General features: G+C 46.2%; 1 protein-coding gene across 1 annotated transcript in view; it reads right to left on the reverse strand.

Annotated features, from left to right (window-relative positions):
- The window catches only part of ITGB5 (integrin subunit beta 5), a 112,657-nt gene that overhangs the window by 48,927 nt on the left and 41,149 nt on the right, over positions 1 to 22,581 (reverse strand). The gene's annotated exons all lie outside the window — the stretch shown is intronic.

Raw genomic sequence — 22,581 nt, forward strand, 5'->3', positions numbered from 1 at the left:
CCCACACTCCAGCACACCCGGCTGGCCGCCGTGGTCCGAGATGGCCGCTTCAGCTCCCCAGTTAGGACACACATCACTCGGACAGAGCGCCCAAACCACCAGCAGACGGGTCTGTCTTTGGGGAATTTGATAGAATCTGCCATCTTTCTGGGAGATGTAAACTACTTCAATCATTAACTGAATCACTCCAGTGATTAAGGTCGATCAGATAACCTTTCTTCTCCCTTTAACTGCTTCACTGTGTGGAATATGCCCACTCTTCAGACAGTAGCATGGCTCAATACAGGCTATACTGTCACGGAAGGGCTCTACTTTAAATCTTTAACCTCTGTGGCCCTGACACGACACAAATCACTCATAATCATTACAGCTGGGAGCAGCTAGATCCTGACACAGGGCAATGAAATCTGGGATTGGAGTGCTTCCATACCAGCAGTGAAAGGAAACACACGGGTGGCAGGATGGACACAGGAAGGATTTAAACTCTGCTGAGTTATCTGCACACGGACACGGGACACTGAAATGGACCCGATTCACAGACTTCCCAAGTTAAAAGCTACCACCTTATGGCAGATGAGGGGGTGAGGGTATCATCCTTTCTTATCACCAAAATGATGGACAAAACAGCCTTTAAGAGCTGAGACATTTTCTTATTCACTCGAAAAGCAGCATGGAAATAAGTCACAAAAAGAATAACACAGGGAAGAAAAGGTGGTTTGAAAGGAAGCCAGCGAGGACGGAAAGCCAGGATACCAGCTGTGAGCAAGGAATCCACCTCTGGGGAATCAGTTTCCCAGATGCTCAACATTCAGCCAACAAACAATTACTGACCTCTGACCTCGCACAGGCTCCATGGAAGGCACTGGGTCTATGAAATCATCTGTTTCGGACCCCAAAAAGCTTGCAGTCAAGCAGAAATACAACTTCAACATATCAGGATAAGTGTGCTAAAGATGGTAAATACACTCTCAACAGAAACTGGGGGAGGAAGCGAGAAAGTCTTCCCAGGGTAGAGGAAACATAAACTGAGCTAAAGGTCAGGACCCTTCCAGGAAGCTGGAAGAAGACATGAGGGGGCAGGCAGAAGCTGGGGACGGGGAGGTGTCCTAGGCACTAGTAAAGGTTAATAAGAAGGCCAGGCACAGAGGACAGAATCTCCTCTGTCCATGGAATAATGGTCAGGCAAGAATAATGGAGCGGGTTGCCATTCCTTTCTCTAGGGAATCTTCCCAACTCGGAGATCAACCCCGGGTCTCCTGCCTTGCCCGCAGACTCTTAACCGTCTAAGCCACCAGGAAGCCGAGTAAAGGCACAATGAGGAGGCCGGGCACATTTTCAAAACCCTGAGGAAGACACCTAGAAGGTCCCCTATGGCAATGGAATCCTAAGTTGTGACAAGTCTAATTTAAGGGATTAGAAGTGGAGAGGAGTGAGTCCCCTTGGTGGCAAGACTGAGAATATGTTAGGAGGGCCAATAACTGGCATGTATGGGAACTCAACAATGAAAACTCAGAACAATTTTGAAAAAAAAACAACAACAAAGTTGTGGAATTGATTCAATCAGGCCAAGGCTACAGTAATTGAGACAGTGTGCTACTGAGAAAAGGAAAGACACGTGGACCAGTGGAACACAGCAGAGACCAGAAATAGACCCACACACATACGGTCAATTTAATGGAATAATCAGACATCTATTTGAAAAAAAAAAATGAAGCTTAACCCATACCTCTCACTATGTACAAAAATGAGCTCAAATAGGATCACAGACCTAAAACTATAATGTGTCCAAAGGAAAGAAAGGAGAAAAAGCTTTATAATCTTGGTTTGTAATCTTGGTATAAGCAAGACTTCTTAAATGAGTCACAGGACAAACATCTCATGAATTGGACTTCACCAAAATTAAAACCATCTTCTCTTTGAAAGTTACCATTGAGAAAAATGAAATGACAAGGCATGATTGGGAGAAAATGTTTGGCAAAAAATAAAAATCTGATAAAGGACTTGTACTCAGAATGTACAAAGCACTCTCATAGGTTGGTAACAACACAAACAACTGAATTTTTAAAAATAGAAACTTGAATAGGCACTTTACTGAAGAAGAGATATGGATGGAAACAAGCACACAAAAGGATCCTCAACATTAGTCATTAAGGAGGTGCACATTAAATTCACAATGAGATGCCACCAGATAGCTATGCCAAAAAAAAAAGAGCCCTGAAGATAGCAAGCTCTGGAAAGAATGTGGAACAACTAGACCTCTCATAAATTGCTAGTGAAAATACAAAATGTTTTGGCAACTTTGGAAAACAGTTTGGCATATTCCTATAAAGTTAAATACACACTGACCATCAATTCAGCAATCTCACTCTTTGGTATATATCCAAGAGAAATGAAAACTTTTGCTCACATAAAAACTACTATGCAAATATTTATATAGCAGCTATTCATGATCACCAAAATTTAGAAACAATCCAAAGGTCCATCAAGTGGTGAATACATAGACATACCATCACACATCTCTAGATGGAATACTATTCAGCAATAAAAAAGGACAAACTGCAGATACACACAACTCAGATGAACCTCCAAAGCTCCAGATTTAAGTGGAAAAAGCCTAAAAAAAACCCTCAAAGGGCAACTTACTGCCTAACTTCATTCAGAAGACATTCATGGAAAGACAAATATATAGGGACAGAAAACAGATCAATGATGGCCAAAGGCTGAGGGCAAAGAGAGGAGTCAACAACAGACACCACCAGAAAACTTCCCCAGGTGAAAGAAATCATCTACATCTCTTTTTTCATCTATTTTTTTACTTCATCTATATCTTAATTCTTAATTTCTTCATCTATATCTTAAAGTCTTATTTAAGACTTTACACATACAAAAGGGTGAATTTTACTCTGTGTAAATTTTCCCTCAATACACCTGACTTGAAAAAACCCTTGAAGAAGTACACATCTTTTGACTCAATGACTCTCCTTCAGGAGACCATCTGCAAGAAGTATTCTGAAACACACATAGCAGTATTCTTACTAATAGTGACAAAACGGGAACCAGGTGGAGACCCTACTACTCGGGAACAGTTAAGGCAACTGAGATCTCTCCTCACTGCCACTAGACACTGTGTTCATAAAAAGTATGAAATTGTAAACATTTAAAACAGTGAAAAAGAATACAGTACTGTAATTAGAGTGTGATTACAGAGTACAGAATGAAGCAGGACAAAGGCTAATGGCGTTCTGCAAAGAGAACACACTGGTCATAGCAAACACCCTCTTCCAACAACACAAGAGAGGCCTCTACATGTGGACATCACCAGACAGTCAACACCAAAATCAGACTGATTACACTCCTTGCACCCAAAGATGGAGAAGCTCTATACAGTGAGCAAAAACAAGACTGGGAGCTGACTGTGGCTCAGATCATGAACTCCTTATTGCCAGATTCAGACTGAAATTGAAGAAAGTGGAGAAAACCACTAGACCATTCAGGTATGACCTAAGTCATATCCCTTACGACTATACAGTGGAAGTGAGAAATAGATTTAAGGGACTAGATCTGATAGACAGAGTGCTTGATAAACTATGGGCAGAGGTTCATGACATTGTACAGGAGACAGGGGTCAAGACCATCTCCAAGAAAAAGAAATGCTAAAAAGCAAAATGGCTGTCTGAGGAGGCCTTACAAATAGCTGTGAAAAGAAGGGAAGCGAAAAGCAAAGGAAAAAGGAAAGATATACCCATTTGAATGCAGAGTTCCAAAGAACAGCAAGAAGAGATAAGAAAGCCTTCCTCAGGGATCAATGCAAAGAAATAGAGGAAAACAACACAATGGGAAAGACTAGAGATCTCTTCAAGAAAATTAGAGATACCAAGGGAACATTTCATGCAAAGATGGGCTCGATAAAGAACAGAAATGGTAGGGACCTAACAGAAGCAGAAGATATTAAGAAGAGGTGGCAAGAATACACAGAAGAACTGTACACAAAAGATCTTCATGACCCAGATAATCACGATGGTGTGATCACTCACCTAAAGCCAGACATCCTGGAATGTGAAGTCAAGTGGGCCTTAGGAAGCATCACTACAAACAAAGCTAGTGGAGGTGATGGAATTCCACTTGAGCTATTTCAAATCCGAAAGATGATGCTGTGAAAGTGCTGCACTCAATATGCCAGCAAATTTGGAAAACTCTGCAGTGGCCACAGAACTGGAAAAGGTCAGTTTTCATTCCAATCCCAAAGAAAGGCAATGCCAAAGAATGGGCAAACTACTGCACAATCGCACTCATCTCACACGCTAGTAAAGTGATGCTTAAAATTCTCCAAGCCAGGCTTCAGCAATACGTGAACCATGAACTTCCAGATGTTCAAGCTGGTTTTAGAAAATGCAGAGGAACCAGAGATCAAATTGCCAACATCCGCTGCTGCTGCTGAGTTGCTCTGGTCTTGTCTGACTCTATGCGACCCCATAACGGCAGCCCACCAGGCTCTCCCGTCCCTGGGATTCTCCAGGCAAGAACACTGGGGTGGGTTGCCATTTTCTTCTCCAATGCATGAAAGTGAAAAGTGAAAGTGAAGTCGCTTAGCTATGTCCAACTCTTTGCAATCCCATGGACTGCAGCCTACCAGGCTCCTCCGTCCATGGGACTTTTCAGGCAAGAGCACTGGAGTGGGGTGCCATTGCCTTCTCTGGCAACACCTGCTGGATCATTGAAAAAGCAAGAGAGTTCCAGAAAAACATCTATTTCTGCTTTATTGACTATGCCAAAGCCTTTGACTGTGTGGATCACAATAAACTGGAAAATTCTGAGAGAGATGGGAATACCAGACCACCTGACCTGCCTCCTGTGAAACCTGTATGCAGGTCAGGAAGCAAGTTAGAACTGGACATGGAACAACAGACTGGTTCCAAATAGGGAAAGGAGTACGTCAAGGCTGTATATTGTCACTCTGCTTATTTAACTTATATGCAGAGTACATCATGAGAAACGCTGGGCTGGAAGAAGCACAAGCTGGAATCAAGATTGCCAGGAGAACTATCAATAACCTCAGATATACAGATGACACCACCCTTATGGCAGAAAGTGAAGAAGAACTAAAAGAGCCTCTTGATGAAAGTGAAAGAGAGTGAAAAAGTTGACTTAAAGCTCAACAGTCAGAAAACGAAGATCATGGCATCTGGTCCCATCACTTCATGGGAAATAGATGGGGAAACAGTAGAAACAGTAGCTGACTTTATTCTTCTGGGCTCCAAAATCACTGCAGATGGTGACTGCAGCCATAAAATTAAAAGACGCTTACTCCTTGGAAGTTATGACCAACCTAGACAGCACATTAAAAAGCAGAGACATTACTTTGCCAACAAAGGCCCATCTAGTCAAGGCTATGGTTTTTCCAGTGGTTATGTATGGATGTGAGAGTTGGACTATAAAGAAAGCTGAGCCCTGAAGAATTGATGCTTTTGAAGTGCGGTGTTGGAGAAGACTCTTGAGAGTCCCTTGGACTGCATGGAGATCCAACCAGTCCATCCTAAAGGAGATCAGTCCTGGGTGTTCATTGGAAGGACTGATGTTGAAGCTGAAATCCCAATACTTTGGCCACCTGATGCGAAGAGCTGACTCATTGGAAAAGATCCTTATGCTGGGGAAAAGACTGGGGGCAGGAGGAGAAAGGGACAACGGAGGATGAGATGGCTGGATGGCATCACCGACTCGATGGACATGGGTTTGGGTAGACTCCGGGAGTTGGTGATGGACAGGGAGGCCTGGTGTGCTGCGGTCATGGGGTTGCAAAGAGTCGGATATGACTGGGCAACTGAACTGAACTGAAAAAACCACATAAGAAAGAAGCATCACTTTCTATTAAAAAGAGAGGAGACTGAAGCCAAATACACCGCAATATCACTGGGGTTGAGATTAGAGGCAGTAATCTTCCCACTTTCCCCTCAAACTATCTTTAATATCCAAGTGCTACTTTAAAAGACTTGAATGTTGGCTCTGCCATTTGCCTCCCTTCCTTCCACACCAGCTTCTCAAGTGGCATGTAGAAACCTACAGGAGAGTGACAACAAGCAGTCAGAATAATGTGAAACTTGGGAGCTTGAAGGTGGGCACGGGAGGTTTTTGCCATCAGCAATTACCTTTGTAGATCTGACCACATTATTTAACCCTCTACATTTTTTCATGTTAGTAAGAAGGAATAACAATACTTAAAGTTTATTGATCACCTCCACTGTTCCATTCCATCCTCACTGCAACTTTTATGAAGGAGGTAACATTTTCATCTTGCAGATGAGGACACTGGTGTTCACAGACATTAAGAAACCAACCCAAGGTCGCTGAACCAGGAAGGACCCCAGAAGTCACACTCAGATGATCTGCCTCTAGACACACAGCTGAACTGTCCGGTCACACAGGGCGAGGGGAGGGTGTGTGATAACTGCAGTAATTCAAAGCGCATGGCAGGCTCTCAATTAATGACTGCTGGGTCCAAGATAAATGTTCGTTGAATTGGAAAATTGCATCTGAAACAGAAATAGTTCCACAAATGAAGAATAGTGTAGCATAATAATATTAATTCTGTCTTCTCTGAAGTGGACTCTTACTGTGTAAGCGATATTAACAAAACTGGCCAAGAGGTCGGGCTGTGGAGAATGACATGCTTATTCATTCACCCAGGCTTTGGGGCTGGGAGATTATACAAGCGCTGACTCCAAAGAGAATTTACAATAGAAATAATTTTCCCACTGTCTGCCTGGACTATTTTGAAGACTTAAGCTTTGTATCCACATTTAGGACAGAGGGCAGTATTGGGAAAGCGGATTTTTTTTTAAGGGAATAACTATAATACACAATGGAGTGTCGCATGGGGGCCAGTGTATGAGAGTGTTGGCACAGGCAAGGCTGAGTCCAAGTCTTTGCTTTTTGAGACACTAAGTCAGTCACGTCGTCTCTCTAAGCCTCAGTTTCTTCATCTGTAAAATGAAAATAATCCTATTTTGCAGGGTGGATGCTAGGTTAACAAGTATTTAGTACATATGATGGACTTAAAAAAGGATCTATGGTTATTACTCTCAGACTAGTAATAACTTTTACATCTATTCTCCTTTTACTGCTTAATGTTTGAGGCTCCACAGTTGCCACAGGGACAGTGAAGAATTGCAAACCAGGAAGTTTAAAAGCTTTCTGTTAATTAAAACCACTGATATCCTACCACACACCTAATGGCTAAATATTAAAAAGCCTGGCCATATCAAATGCTGAGGGAGAAAATGTAACCAGCATACACTGCTGATAGGGATGTAAAGTGATATATGCACTCTGGAAAACAGTTTGATAGTTTCTTAAAAAGTTAAACATCTTCCATATGACCCAGCCACTTCAGTCCAAAGGATTGACCCATGAGAAATAAAAGCGTCAGTTCAGTTGCTCAGTCGTGTCCAACTGTTTGCAACCCCATGGACTGCAGCACGCCAGGCCTCCCTGTCCATCACCAACTCCCGGAGTTCACTCAAATTCATGTCTATCAAGTTGGTGATGCCATCCAACCATCTGATCCTCTGTCATCCCCTTCTCCTCCTGCCCTCAATCTTTCCCAGCACCAGGGTCTTTTCAAATGAGCCAGCTCTTCGCATCAGGTGGCCAAAGTATTGGAGTTTCAGCTTTAGCATCAGTCCTTTCAATAAATATTCAGGACTGACCTCCTTTAGGATGGACTGGTTGGATCTCCTTGTGGTCCAAGGGACTCTCGAGAGTCTTCTCCAACACCACGGTTCAAAAGCATCAATTCTTTGGTGCTCAGCTTTCTTTACAGTCTAACTCTCACATCCATACATGACTACTGGAAGAACCATAGCTTTGACTAGACAGAACTTTGTTGGCAAAGTAACATCTCTGCTTTTCAATATGCTGTCTAGGTTGGTCATAACTTTCCTTCCAAGGAGCAAGCGTCTTTTAATTTTATGGCTGCAGTCACCATCTGCAGTGGTTTTGGAGCCGCCCAAAATAAAGTCTGTCACTGTTTCCATTGTTTCCCCACCTATTTGCCATGAAGTGATGGGATGAGATGCCATGATCTTAGTTTTCTGAACGCTGAGTTTTAAGCCAACTTTTTCACTTTCATCAAGAGGCTCTTTAGTTCTTCACTTTCTGCCATAAGGGTGGTGTCATCTGTGTATCTGAGGTTATTGATATTTCTCCCAGCAATCTTGATTTCAGCTTATGCTTCATCCAGCCCAGCATTTCCCATGATGTACTCGGCATATAAGTTAAATAAGCAGGGTGACAATATACAGCCTTGACATACTCCTTTCCCTATTTGGAGCCAGTCTGTTGTTCCATGTCCAGTTCTAACTGTTGTTTCTTGATCTGCATACAGATTGCTCAGGAGGCAGGTCAGGTGGTCTGGTATTCCCATCTCTTTCAGAATTTTCCACAGTTTGTGGTGATCCACACAGTTAAAGGCTTTGGCATAGTCAATAAAGCAGAAATAGATGTTTTCCTGGAACTCTCTTGCTTTTTCGATGATCCAGAGGATGTTGGCAATTTGATCTCTGGTTCCTCTGCCTTTTCTAAATCCATTTTGAACATCTGCAAGTTCACAGTTCACAGACTGTTGAAGACTGGCTTGGAGAATTTTGAGCATTACTTTGCTAGGGTGTGAGATGAGTGCAATTGTGCGGTAGTTTGAGCATTCTTTGGCATTGCCTTTCTTTGGGATTGGAATGAAAACTGACCTTTTCCAGTCCTGTGGCCACTGCTGAGTTTTCCAAATTTGCTGGCATGCTGAATGCAGTACTTTCACAGCATCATCCTTCAGGATTTGAAATAGCTCAACTGGAATGCCATCACCTCCACTAGCTTTGTTCGTAGTGATGCTTCCTAAGGCCCACTTGACTTTGCATTCCAGGATGTCTTGCTCTAGGTGAGTGATCACACCAGCGTGGCTATAAGTCCACACAAAGACTTGAGCACATTTACATTATAGCTGCTCCATTTATAATAGGCAAAAACTAACAAATATAAAAAACAACCCAGATATCCATCAGTGGTGGATGGACAAACTGTGGTGTATCTATACAGTGGAATACTACTCTGTAACAAAAAGAAGGAATGGAGATACTCAACAGCATAGATGAATCTCAAAACAATGGTTCTGAAATAAACCAGGACAAATAAAAATAAAAAAGAGTATATCCTGGATTCATAAAATTTTAACAAATGCAAACTCAAATGTAGTGATAGAAAGCAAAGTAGTGAGGGCCCGGGGAAAGAGGGCAGGAGATGCAGGAGGGAGAAATGACAAAAGAGCAAAAGTACTCGCGGGAGGAGGATATGTGTTCATCACCAGGACTTTAGTGCATATATATCTCATGGTTACGTATAAAGGCCAAAATTGGTCAAATTGTACACTTTCAATACATGTAATTTATTATACTAGGGGCTTCCCAGGTGGCTCAGTGGTAAAGAATCCGCCTGCCAATGCAGAAGACACAGGAGACATGAGTTCAATCCCTGCGTCAGGAAGACCCCCTGGAGGAGAAAACGGCAACCCACTCCATTATTCTTGCCTGGAAAAATCCCACGGACAGAGGAGCCTGGCAGACTACAGTCCACGAGGTTGCAAAGAGTCGGACATGACTGAGCAGGCACTCGATGGATATATAATAAACTTAAGTGTGCAAGCTCAGTTGTGTCCAACTCTTTTGAGCCCGTGAACTATAGCCTGCCAGGCTCCTCTGTCCATGGGATCTTTCAAGCAAGAACACAGGAGTGGGTTGCCATTTCCTCCTCCAGGGGATCTTCCCGACCCAGAGATCGAACTCACATCTCATGTGTCTTCTGCACTGGTAGATGAGCCACCTGGAAAGCCCATACATCCATCACACCATAATATTTTTCTTTTTTGAAAAAGGCTTAGTTTGCTCGGAAATTCATTCAAATACAGAAGTTTAGATGACCAGACTGGATGTCAGTACCACGCTGGGAACACGAGTTATGAGTATTCCTTGGTCTGGTGGCAGTGTCCGCAGAAGCAGCTGGGTGCGTGGGCTCCAATGAATGGATGAGCGGCAAATCTTGGTTCATGCCCACACCTTCCCTCAGCTTGTCTCTGTGACCTTGGGCAAGGTACTTTATCTTTCCCAGTCCCAGCTTCTCAGCTATACGATGGAGGTAATAATAGTATTGATAGAATAGGGCTGAGAGAATTAAAACAAAATCCACACACAAGGAGCAATTAGTTCAGAACCCGCATGCTGTAAACAGAGAAGAACTGACAGTGGCTGTCCTTGGTATTTCCATGAGGCTGAAAATCTGCGCCTGAAATCCAGAAATGCACAATCTTGGTTTTGGATTGTAGGGATGTGATGTTTATCTCCTTTTGGCTCTCTGCATTTTCTAAATTTTTAGATTGAACATATTCTGTTTTTTATACAAAACTATTTTAAGAGGGGAAAAAAAAAAGATTTGTTTAGCTAAACTTTTCTCCAAGCCTCTGGGTAAAAACAAGATTTTTAAAAGCCAATCTCCTCCAACATGATAGAGGTCTGCCCTCAGATGAAAATGTCAGGGGTGGGCGGGACGGAAATGCACTGGACTCAGAATTTCAGAAACCCAGTATCTGGCCAAGACTGCAGTTCACGTGCCTTCTCTTTGGTCAAGTCTGCATCAAAGCCGCACAAGGTCTGTTCTAGCCTCCCAACTCCCAGTTCCCATGCACTCAGGAGGAGCATCCAGGGAAGATGGAACAGGACTCATCTACTCCAGGCACTCAGAGTCTGCTTCCACAGCTCAAGGATGTTGCTCCATCATAAATAAACTGGGCATCCTCCTGGTTTCTTTTCTGGTCTGACTGCCCTGAAAGGTAGGAGTGCTCTCCCTCCCCTAGGAAATGCAGCTCCCAAATTCCACCCTCTCTGGGCACTGTTCCATTAGTCAATTTCCTTTGCTTCCTTCCTTGTGCCTAAAAATATGCTCATGACCCACTTAAAATAAATACCCTGCTTTTGACCCAGCATCTCTCATCCCCTGTCTCTAAGACTAGCAGACAGGTTGCCTCCACTTCCTCTCCCCAATTCTGTATAACCCAGTCTCCTCACACGCCCCCACTCCCTCTTTCACAGATGGTTCTAGCTGCTCCCCTCAGTGGTTCTCTGCCCTGGCTGCACTTGAGGGTACGCTAATGATGCTAACGCCCAGCGGCTCTCCTGCGACCTGTAGGCCAGCCACCAGGTTCCACCTCCCAGGTGAGACTCCAGTGCAGCCAAGGTGGAGAACCCCATGCTGAGGTCCTGTCGCCAACCCCACAGCGATCCTCTCATCTTGTTCTCTCGCCTCTCTGCTGCCAACCAGGGCCTCCCTCGAGCTCTCCTGCCCTTGGTGACCTGGACATTACACTGTCCAGTGCCCCATTCCCCTCCGGCTGCTTGCAGATTCCACTTCCTCTCCAGGCACTGGATGAGGGCAAAGGTAACACTGTCCTCTGAGGAGATTTACCCAAGTTCTGTACATCTGCTTGAACAGCACACAATTACGTCCCTCCCCAACCCCCGCCCGCCACCGACCTCCTTCTGGAGTTTCAGTCCTCGGTCTACATCAAATGCCAGATGTGTCTGCCATCACCTAAAACTCAACTTCTCCAGAGTTGAGGCACCTTCTTCCCCATTTCTGACAAAGGGACCATCAAATGTCTTATCTAGAAAACTTGGAGGTGTCTCTTTCATCCTGCCTTCCTGGTCCCCCAACAGCACCTGTCCAGTCCCGAACTGTCCATTCTGTCTTATAATCCATTCCCATGACCTGCGTCGAGCCAGAGCCTCTGGGCAGTGCAGCATGTCACCCTCTTTTTCCTAAGCCCACGCTGTGTGAGAAGCCCAGGTCCCAGGCCCGCCCCTCTCCCGGCCACCAGCGTGCATCCTGCCCCCCGAGGGTGACGTATTCTGTGACTCACGTTTACTGCAGCTGTTCCACGTGAGTCACACATGTGCACAGGAGACCATGCTATGTGAAAAGCAGCAATCCACAGACTCCAGACACACGTGATAGGAGTCATGAGTTGGGGGTACCTGTCACCAAGCCCAGAATCTCTGTCCAGGTCGCAGGAGGCAAACCCTCTGGTTTTCTGGGTACTGAACAGTCTACTCTGTGCTGGGGCTGGAGATGACTTCACCAGTTGGAAGCTCAGTGGAGAAATTACCAACACTCTGCTCTGTCCTTAAAAAGCAGCAGCAATCTAGAGCTTAGAGAAGAGACAAAGGGCTATGGGGCCCAAAACAACAAAGAGCATTGCGCCTGGCACACACTTTGTGCTCAGTGAGGAATGAGCCGTAAGTGGACACATGAACAAGATCAGGGCTGTGCAACAAGAAACCTCCCTCACAATGTCTAGGAGTCTTCAATCACATCACTCCCTATTCCACCAACTATTTAATATGCTTTGGAATCCAACAAACATCTTCTTTTAATCATATAAATATGGGAAGCATTAAGGGGCTAATTTAATTGAAAAATGTTGCACCCAATCACCTGTTATACACTGGGATCTGAGAAAACTAATGGGGATTGCAGAAAAATCCCCATTGTACTGGATCCCCCAGTTCAAGCTGCAGGAGCGGGGAGGGAGGGTGGGCGGCAGCGGGATGGTTACTGGGAGCCCCGGGCAGCCAGGCCTGGAATGGGGGGACCTGGGACCTTGAAATGGTGAAGAGGGAGCAGCAGTTCATACAAAGGGGAAGCAGAGTGGAGACGGAACACTCGGTCTCACAGCCTTTGAGAAAATAAATAGAAACTGGATCCTCCCAAGAGTGAAGACAAACTTGCAGGCTTGTTCACCTCCAACATCTGGCTCCAGGGTTGGACTGGGGAAGACATAAGGGCTACAGAATAAGGGTGTAGTTTCTCTATCTGATGATATGAAGCTCTGGCCTGTGAGGCTTTGGTTTCTGGGGTTGGAACGAGTCACAAGCAAGGGGCTACGAGGCCTGACAAAGGAGGGTCACTCACAGGACCAACAACAGGCTTCCATCCTCCCTGTCCACTTCCAGACTGTCCCTGGGTCCCCTTGATCAGCTGCCCACGTCACCTGGACTTTTGCCCACTGGGCAAGGTGGCTCCATGGGGAAGCCATCGGGAGCGGAAAGCTTTTCTGGGCATTAGCTTCAGGCTAGCTGTGCTTGGCACACAAAACGAGTGTGCAGGCAGAGTTCACAGTCACAGTGACTGAATACAAATGCAGCTTAAAAGGGTGCAGTGAGGCCCACAGGAAACAGGCTAGAAGAGGTCACTCCAGAACAGAAGCACCGCTGGGTTACTGGGCAGAAAAGCCACTTCAGACGAAATACCTAGCACCTGGAACTGGAAGGACCCTCAGAGGTTGGCTCAACCATGCTCTGCCCCGTACAGGGACCTTTTGTCTGGCACCCCAACCATATGGGCCTGGGGTCCCCATACAGACCCACTGTCACATCTGGCAGCCTGTTCCATGCCAAACAGAGGTCTTTGTTAGACAATTCTCCCTTGCCTTGAACACGAACCTGTTTCTCTGTGGCCACCCAGGTATGTTCCCTGAACAGCCCTCCTCCGTAGTGACATCTGAGGTCAGGAAACACGCTTCTTCCGGTGGTGTCTCTCCTCCTAGCTAACCTTTAACCACTCCTCAGGGTTTCCAACCCTAGCACCATCCACTCACCCTCTGTTCTCCAGTATCAATGTCTGTCTTAAACACAGCCCCAGAAGCACATGCAGGTCCTGGGATGTAGCCTGGCTGCAGAGGAAGGAGGGGCTGGGACTCCGAGTGTCTGGGTCTTCTGACAGGCTCACGGAAGCCTGAGTCCTGATGCCCACATCCCAATGACCTTCTCACACACAGACCACATCAGAGCATGGCAAGTGTGAGAGGGACTCTCAGATATGCCCTGTGGGAGGGTGGGGGAGGGTCTGGCACATCGATCTCTAGGAACCCGGCCACAGTACTCTCTCTGGTAGACACAGTTCAATATAGGGGAGGCCTTAGGTCAGGATGCCGTGTAGCTAGCAGTTTCTTCAAGGACAGAAACACCAGCTTTAATCATGGGGTTCTCTGTTCTCAACATGAGCCTATCTGAGTAAAAGCAAAGGTCACTCAAACACCTGGGTCCTCCAGCCAGGTGCTGACACAGCCACGGGCCTCAGCTGTCATGCAAGAGTCGCCAGCCACACACTCCCTCACTGCTGGGAAGGATGCACCATCTGAGAAAGTATCTCCACAGTGCTATGTGGGAGAGCCAAACAGCAGAGTCATGGTTCCCAGATGCCGGAAATTATAAATGCAAAAGGGGATGCAGAGTTCCCATCTCACAGATGGGGAAGCCAAGGGCAAAGATGCGCATCACTCCAAGGGCTGGGCTCCGGCAGCACGCGGACCTTGGCATGGTACTTGAGGTTTCCCTAGCAAACCCAGAGGCTGCTGGAGCCTCCTTATAACTGTTTCTTGTAAACAGGAAGCTCTGCGCTCCAGAGGACAGCAGCATGTGCAGCTGTCTCTCCAGGGACAGACTTGGTCCTGGCTCTTCGCTGGTGAACTGAGTCACACGGGAAACCAAAATGCTTCCTGAGACCAGGACCCGCCCTCTTTGGAAGCACACCCCTCCCACCTCTCTGCTCCTGTGTGGGCCAAAAAGTGGCAGGCTCTCTAAGGTCAAGGTTAAGAATTCTGTCTCTGGAGCTGGCAAAGTGGGTACAGTTCCATCTCTGGCTCTGTCATTTCCAGTTGTAAGACCTTCTAATGCTACTCAACCTTTCCAGGCTTGTTTTGATCATCAAAATGGGACAATATAATATAGCATCCCTGGTGGCTCAGGTGATAAAAGCATCTGCTTGCAATGCGGGAGACACGGGTTCAATCCCTGGGTCAGGAAGATCCCCTGGAGAAGGAAATGGCAACCCACTCCAGTTCTCTTGCCTGGAAAATTCCATGGATGGAGGAGTCTCATAGGCTGCAGTCCATGGGGTCGCAAAGAGTCGGACACGACTGAGCAACGTCACTTTCACTTTCTTTTCAATGGATTAGGTAAAACAAGCCCCATGAAGTACGTGGCATAGAAGCCTGGCTCTCAGCCAATGGTAATCAATAACATCATCAGCATCACAGCCTCAGGGCCAACACAGGGATGCAAAGAGACAAAGGTGATCCCTTGAAGGGATAGAACACTTAGTTAACCACTGGGTCCCCCAAGCTAGACCTTCGACAGAGTCTGTGCACTCCGCCAGCATTTTAGACTGTCAATACAGGTATCTGTCGTCCAACTGGAGAGATGCTCCCAGGGGTGGGAGCTGTGGCTTCATCACCGTGTATCTCTCACAGCAGCTAATGGGGCATCCTGCAGACAAGTGCCCAACAAATTTTCAAAGTCATAACGGAAACACTCTGTGTGTTGACCTTTCAGGCAAGCAGAGAGAGAATAGATTTGAGGGAGGAAAAGAGGATGGGAAGAAGGCAGACCTGACCAGCCAAGGCGCAGAACCCATAGCAGAGCTGAGCTTGGGGACCAAGGAGCCTCAATTCCAATGATGCCCATGAGGAAAAACAAGGCTGGATTCTCCCTGATTCACTTCCCCAATCATGTGGACATTCAAGCCTATTTCCGTCACTTTTTAACAGTAAACATGCTATCAGTAGTTTGTTCCTCCTGTTTCCATCCATGCTTTGCAATGAAAAATCTTTTAAAAAAATCTGTCTGTGGTTCAACTTACAGGTGAAAATGTTGCATTTCATTCCTCAGGGAAAAGAAATCTCAGACCATGACTGAGGATTTAGACATTCATCTGCAGCCCAAGCCCTAACAACTTGCAGTAGAACATGTATAACGTAGACTCTTATGGTGAGTCCAACCTGAACTAAAGACAACATTTGTAGTATATGAGGCTGAACTATATGCATTTTCCATTTTTGTAGGAGAAACTATCAATAGTCAAATATCAAATTTCATTGATAGTAAAGTGTCCATGATTTTACATAGTTCTATTTAATGTTTACAAATAGGTTGTTCTATTTCCTTTGAGTGGATCTGCAAACTCAGATCAAATCTTGGAGGATGGGGACTTTTTCTTATCTTTCTTTAATTTTCTTCACCATACCTGTCACTGAGCACTTACTGGGCACACAATAAACATTCTGAAGTTGGAAAGTATGGTCCAGTAACAGTACTTCTGGTTCTGCTTCAGAGGACCTGTGAAGTATGTGTGAATGACACGGAGCACTTGGGAACCAGGCAGACATGGGCATCCTAAACTTCAGAAGCATAAAGGAACCAGTGAGGACAAAGCATCTCCTTGTCTGCCAAACGTTCAAGAAGAAACTGCTGTGTGCAGGCAATGAGCTTGGTGCTGCCGAACCAGGTGGTGTGAAAACAGATGTGGTTCCCTGCCTTCAGGAAGCTGCCAGTCTCACAGTGGAGGCAGACATCACTCAAATAAAAATAACTGTCATTGACATGACCAAGGCCTGGTGCACAGCAACTCCAACCTCTTCAGGAGGATCTGGGAAGGCTTCCTTGACATAAGGCAAGCAAGCAGAGGTCCCAAGTAGGCAGAGAACAAACACTAAAAGAGGGTTCATGGGTGGAGGTGGGAGGGAGGCACAGGCACTGGAATGCTCCGCATGGTATGATGCTGGGGGACACATGTCATTATATCTGCCCAAACCCATAGAACCACCAAGAAAAACCTTGTGTCAGCTACAGGCCTTGTGAGACAGTGATGTGCCATTCTGCTGGGGGAGGGTGCATATGGGAGGAGGGTATATGGGAACTCTGTACTTCCTGTTCAGTTTTACTATGAACAGAGAACTGCTCTTAAAAATATATAGTCTACTAATTTTTTTTTTTAATTTTTGAAAGAAATGTGAGAATACAGGGGAGGAGTATTCCAAGCAGAGGAACCAGCAGGTGCCAAGGGCCTCCCATGAGTCAGAGTAATGGACGGAAGGTCACTGGGACTGGAATGCAGAGGCCAGGATGAAGGCTAGGAAGAGCAGTGTCAGGAGGGCCCAAGAATAAACTCTTGTCACTTTCCCCCTTTGCCTCAAATACAGCAAAAATGAGCCCATCATCTGAAACACTGGCATTCCCGCCAGGTATTGAAATACAGCCTCATTCATTGCAGGGGCCTTCGAATTTTTCCCAGCTTGAGTCCACCCTGCCATCGTCAGCCAAGGGAGCCAAGGCGTGAGGACAGCTATGCAGGCAACTGAGACATGGGCCTCCCTGGTGGCTCAGTGGTAAAGAAACCGCCTACCAACACAGGGGACACAGGTTTGGTCCGTGGGGGGATCCCTGGGTCTGGGGGCATCCCACACGCTGCAGGACAATGAAGCCCATGAGCCACAACTACCGAAGCCCACTCGCTACAGCCTGTGCTCCACAACTAGAGAAGCCGCTGCAATAAGCGTGCATGCCACACACCGCAGCTACAGAGCCGCACCCGCACACCACAACTAGAGGAGAGCCACGCAACGATGGAGACCCAGAGCTGCTAATTAACTAAGAAATTAATTTCTTTAAAAAAAGTGAGACACAAACTCTTCACCTATGCCCTGCTGATAACTCTGAGCTGTAACTCTGTCCGTTCCTACCCCTCGTGTGGAACCAGCAGCTGTGAGCAGGACAGCAAGGCCTACAGCACAGCTCGCAGGCAGGAGGCAGAACAAGGACATATCACTCGAGGGACCAAGACAGCTGAGTGACTCAGAAGTTCACATTAAACCACGTATGCATGCTTAGTCGCTCAGTCGTGCCCTACCCTTTGAGACCCATGGACTGTAGCCCGCTAGGCTCCTCTGTCCATAGGATTTTCCATGCAGGAATACTGGAGTGGGTTGCTGTTCCCTCCTCCAGGAGATCTTCTCAACCCAGGGATCGAACCTGGGTCTCCCACATTGCAGGTGGATTCTTTAACGAGGAGCCACCAGGGGAGCCCCACGTTAAACCACAACCATCTGCAAAACAGAAAGCCAAGGAGAACCTGTACCACCTCCGACAAAAACACCTCATGAGCATGGACAGAGGGCCCGTGTGCCTGCCCACACAGCCCCACAGCCTCCAGGGACCACAGAGAAATCCAATACTTTCCCGGGCTTCACAAAGACCAGGGGAAGAGCAAGCAGGGCGGGTTACGCTAGGCCCCAGAAACCACAGTGTGATCTGCTAGCAGAAACACGCCGAGACAGATAACTCAGAAAGAAAGGCAATTGTCTACATTTCTCAGTTCGTACTTGGGAAAATGACAAGTCTCAGGTCTAAAAGAAATCAGACAACAGTCAAAAGAAGCCAAGTCAACTCCAGGGGAGGGTGGGCAGAGTAAAAACCTCTCAGAGCTGAGCCTGCCTCCAGGACTGGGGAATTCTCCACCCTCTGCTGTATCCACAGCAGCCACTGCCTGGCCTGGGCTCAAAACTGAACCAGGAGAGACAAAAAGCAGAATCAAGGGCTCTGGGCAAAGGGGCACAAACAAGGCTATGACGTGTCCTTTGTGAAAAGGGGCACTGACAGCATGCTGGAGGGCACCCTGGACTTCCTCCCCTCCAGCCGAGCACCCAGACCACCATGGAGCCATTAGTAGCAGAAGAGACACAACTTGAATTGGGACAAGAGGACTCTAAATCAAGTCCTCTCTGCTCCGCATGGCACTATCAATACTTCCCAAAGTGCCCAGTACCAGGAAATAGACAGGGCTGGGGCTTTAGGAGGAACTGGTGCAAACCTGGCTCTGCTGTTACCAACAGTCAGTATAATGAACCTCAGGACACTCGGTTTCCTCACCTGTAAACTGGGCACTACAGCATGCGTGCTCAGTGGTGTCTGCCTCTTTGCAACCCTAGGACTGTAGCCGCCAGGCTCCTCTGTCCATGAGGATTCTCCAGGCAAGAATACTGGAGTGGATGCCTCCTCCAGGGCATCTTCCTGCCCCCGGGACTGAACTCGTGCCTCTGGCATCTCCTGCACTGGCAGGCAGGTTCTTTACCACTGAGCCCCCAAACTGTGCACCAACACCACCAATATACTACAGGGCTGTTGTGGGAATCAGAGCTGATGCATACAAAACACCTGGAGCAAGGATGATAGTGGGGCAAGGGCAGCCATTATTTTGCTTCCAGAGGCCCACAGAATCTGCATTCCTGCAGGAAGTCTTATCGGAGGAAGCTGTCCCTCCAGCCTATCTGGGGCTGTGGTCCCCATTTTACATTAAGATGCTCTCACTAGTCACGGGATCAAGGACCCACGCCACGCCAAGACTGTTTACACGCAAACTTACTTTGTTTGCTTTGAGACATATTTATCAACCTATTTCTGAGAAGACATACAATGCTTAAAAAAATAATGAATAATGCAAAATTAGGTAATTGAGATTAGAACAGAAAATCTGTCTAAAGGATAAGATGGATAAATGTTAGGGGGCTAGAAGGTAAGGCCGAAAGGGAATAAGCTGGGTTGCAGAGATCTGATTTTTCTGTCTGATGGGAGAAAGCAGCCCACAGAATCCACATAGCTGGGACACACCCAGCCAGGCATAACTTTGCAGGGAACGTGTTTGACTTGAGAGTCACAGAGAACAGCAAAGCTGAGACGGACAACTCTGAGCTCCTGGGCACCCCCTCCACCCTTTGTTTCCCCAGGGCACCAGCTCTCCCTATTTGGGGAGAGCAGGAAAGCGGCCATGGCTCCAATCTGAACCACTCATCACACTTCCACCTACTCAATTTCAGAATAAACAACTTACAATCAACTTCTAGGACGTCCCAGGAGAGCAACAGAAGCAGTAAAGGGTGAAACCATTATTCAGACCAAGTATAACAAGTTTAATTAAAGGTCTCTAGGTAAAGATAAGAAATTGGGGGTAGAGGCACTCCCTCGTTCCAGCCCAGGCCAGTAGAGCCTCAGGAAAAACACCTGCCTTGGTGACAGAGGGGTTCCTTAGCTGCGGCTGCTGGTCCATGGCCTCTCCTAACAATGTGACCAGCAGCAGGGAGAGATGGCAACTCAGAATGTCCACTCATAGAAGCAGAATTCTACTTAACCTAAATACAATCCTAAGTAGAAACAGACTGTTTCCTTCTTTTTGCAAAGAGCAGCTTCCCAAGAAATGTAAAGCCGGCGGCGAGGGTGGGATTTAAGACCAGTCATGTGAGCATTCCATACCCCTAAGTCTCTCTAGTTGGTAACTATCAGTCCATCCTAGGGAAGCCAGAGTGAGAATGAAATCAGGACAAAGCACCCGCCCCTGTGGGCTGGGAGTAGGCCTGTTATCAGCTCCATCTCCAGGGCATGGCGTCAGAGGAAGACAGCACTGGGGCTGCCCAGTCAGCTCCGGCCTTCAGGAGACTCTCTCCAACTGCAGAGATCACAGGCCTGCTGGCGCTGTCACATTCAGTTTGTAGGATTAAGAGTAAGGGCCTTTAATCTGGGCAAATCAGGAGGAGGCAGAAAATACAGTCAACAAGGTAAAGCATGCTTAGGGCTTTTAAAAGAACTTTAAAAATCTCATTATCACTGAAATCTAATTAACATTAAAAATCTAAATATCACTGAAATAAATGATATCTAGGATTTACTTCAAATAATGAAAATAAAGTGGTTAGGAATACAAATGAAACAAGACTGGCTAGATTGGTAACTGCCCAAGAATGGACCATGGGTACATGGGGCTTTATTTCACTATTTTCTCTACTCTCACATGTTTGAAATATTCCATTACAAAATTTAAAAATCACATGTTATTTATTGTGAAAATTTAAGTAAAATATGAAATTAAAAAACAGAAAGGAAAGAAAGCCACACATAATCCTATCACTAGAGTCAACTGCTGTTAACACTCTGGTCTACTTATTTCCAATCTTTTCTGTTATTTTTCTCTTTTGTTTGCACAATACAGTCATACCTCTACACTGTTTTATCAAAAGGGCAAGGTGGGGAATAAAAAAAAAACGCCAAAAGATATGAAACCGAAACACACGCTAAAATGCCTCTTAGCCAACGATTCACAACCAGGTGCAGGCACTGAGTCTAAGAAATCTGTAGCATCTCCACCAACACTCCAGTCTTAAAATACTGAGTTTTCAAAGGGAAGGATATTGTCATGCGTCTGGGACAAGGGAAGGTACTGTGGGGAAAGAACAAATCAAACAGCTTCTCACAGATCACCAAACCTCCAGCATTCCATCACGCCATTCTGATTCATCTAATCAAACAGAATTAATATAACTGGACAGTGCACAAGCCTGTTACTGGGTTCTTCCCCCTAGCCTTAAAGATGAGTTTCCCCCTCAAAAAGAAAACCCACAATATTCCCAGGATGGGGCGGCGAGAGGGATCCTGTGTTTTCCCTGCACTATTTTTTTCTGCCAAGCAGTGGATTTGCCAGAACATCTCTAAAGATAGTACCCCATACAGTCCGTATCTGAATGAGAGTCAAAAATGGAATGAGAGTCATAATTTTTCTTCCTGAGGCAAATCCATGAACTACTTTGTGACTTACTTGAAAGATTCAGAGCTGAATCTAGCTGGGTCCTGTCTGCCTTTCTTGGGCTGCTATGAAGCATTAGGGGCCTCTGAATCAAACCATTCACCTCTGGCCAGCAGCTGGGCAGGGGCCACTGAGACCTTCCTCTCCGGGGCGGCCCCAAGGAACAGGGATGGGCAGAATGCCAGTGGGACCGAGCAGAGGACGGAGAAGGCTCTGCTGCTTTCCTCATACTTTCCTTTCCCCTTATCCCCCTCTGTCTACCATTTGGGGTTTTATTAATATTTCAGGATGGACAACCATGGCTCTCTTATCATTTTGTAAAGGACTGAGAGGAGGAGAAGCGAGTCTGTGAAGCACTAGACACAGGCTCCCTGAGATCAGTTATGCGGCCTCCCCAGACTGAATGCTAACCTCCCTACCCAGCCCTCCTCCCCCAGACATGGGTGTCCCAACCACCGCCCTGCTGCTGAGCCCCCTGAAATGTTCAAGAAAGTGCTACCAATTGTGCATAGTGTGTGATGACCACTCTGGAAAAAATTCTGAAGTATGTGTTGGGATAGCAAAATTCAAGAGTGGCATTTATTTTTATCTTTTGTTGATGTTATTGGGTTGTTTTGACAGCAGAAAATTATTTTAAGAATAAATTATTACCAACATTCCAGTTATATATTTTGCTGAGATTGGAACCTCTCAAAGCCTGAGTTCATTTCTGACCTAAGTATGTGTCCTCCCTCTGGATTCATATATTACAGAGAAACAGGAGAAAGACAAACAAATAGAAACAAAACCAAAGATGACAAGCAATTTCTTCTTTCACTGGATTTCCCCAAGAGAGCAATCTTTAGTATTTACAAAAATTGGGTCATAAAGCTCTACAAGGTTCTATGCATATGGCTCGACTCCACCCCTTCCCTCCCCACTCCCCCAAAAAAGAGACGAAAGAGTCAAATGCAGAAACACAGAACAGCTGTCTGCTGGCAAAGACGGCTTCCCACTGTACACAGCCACACCCTGACATAGCCACACACCAGCCCCCAGTCATCCCTGCACTCCAGCTGGTTTGATGGCTGCAGATTTCCCCAG

The sequence above is a fragment of the Ovis canadensis genome, chromosome 1 (genome assembly GCF_042477335.2).
Source record: "Ovis canadensis isolate MfBH-ARS-UI-01 breed Bighorn chromosome 1, ARS-UI_OviCan_v2, whole genome shotgun sequence".
Classification (NCBI taxonomy): domain Eukaryota; kingdom Metazoa; phylum Chordata; class Mammalia; order Artiodactyla; family Bovidae; genus Ovis; species Ovis canadensis.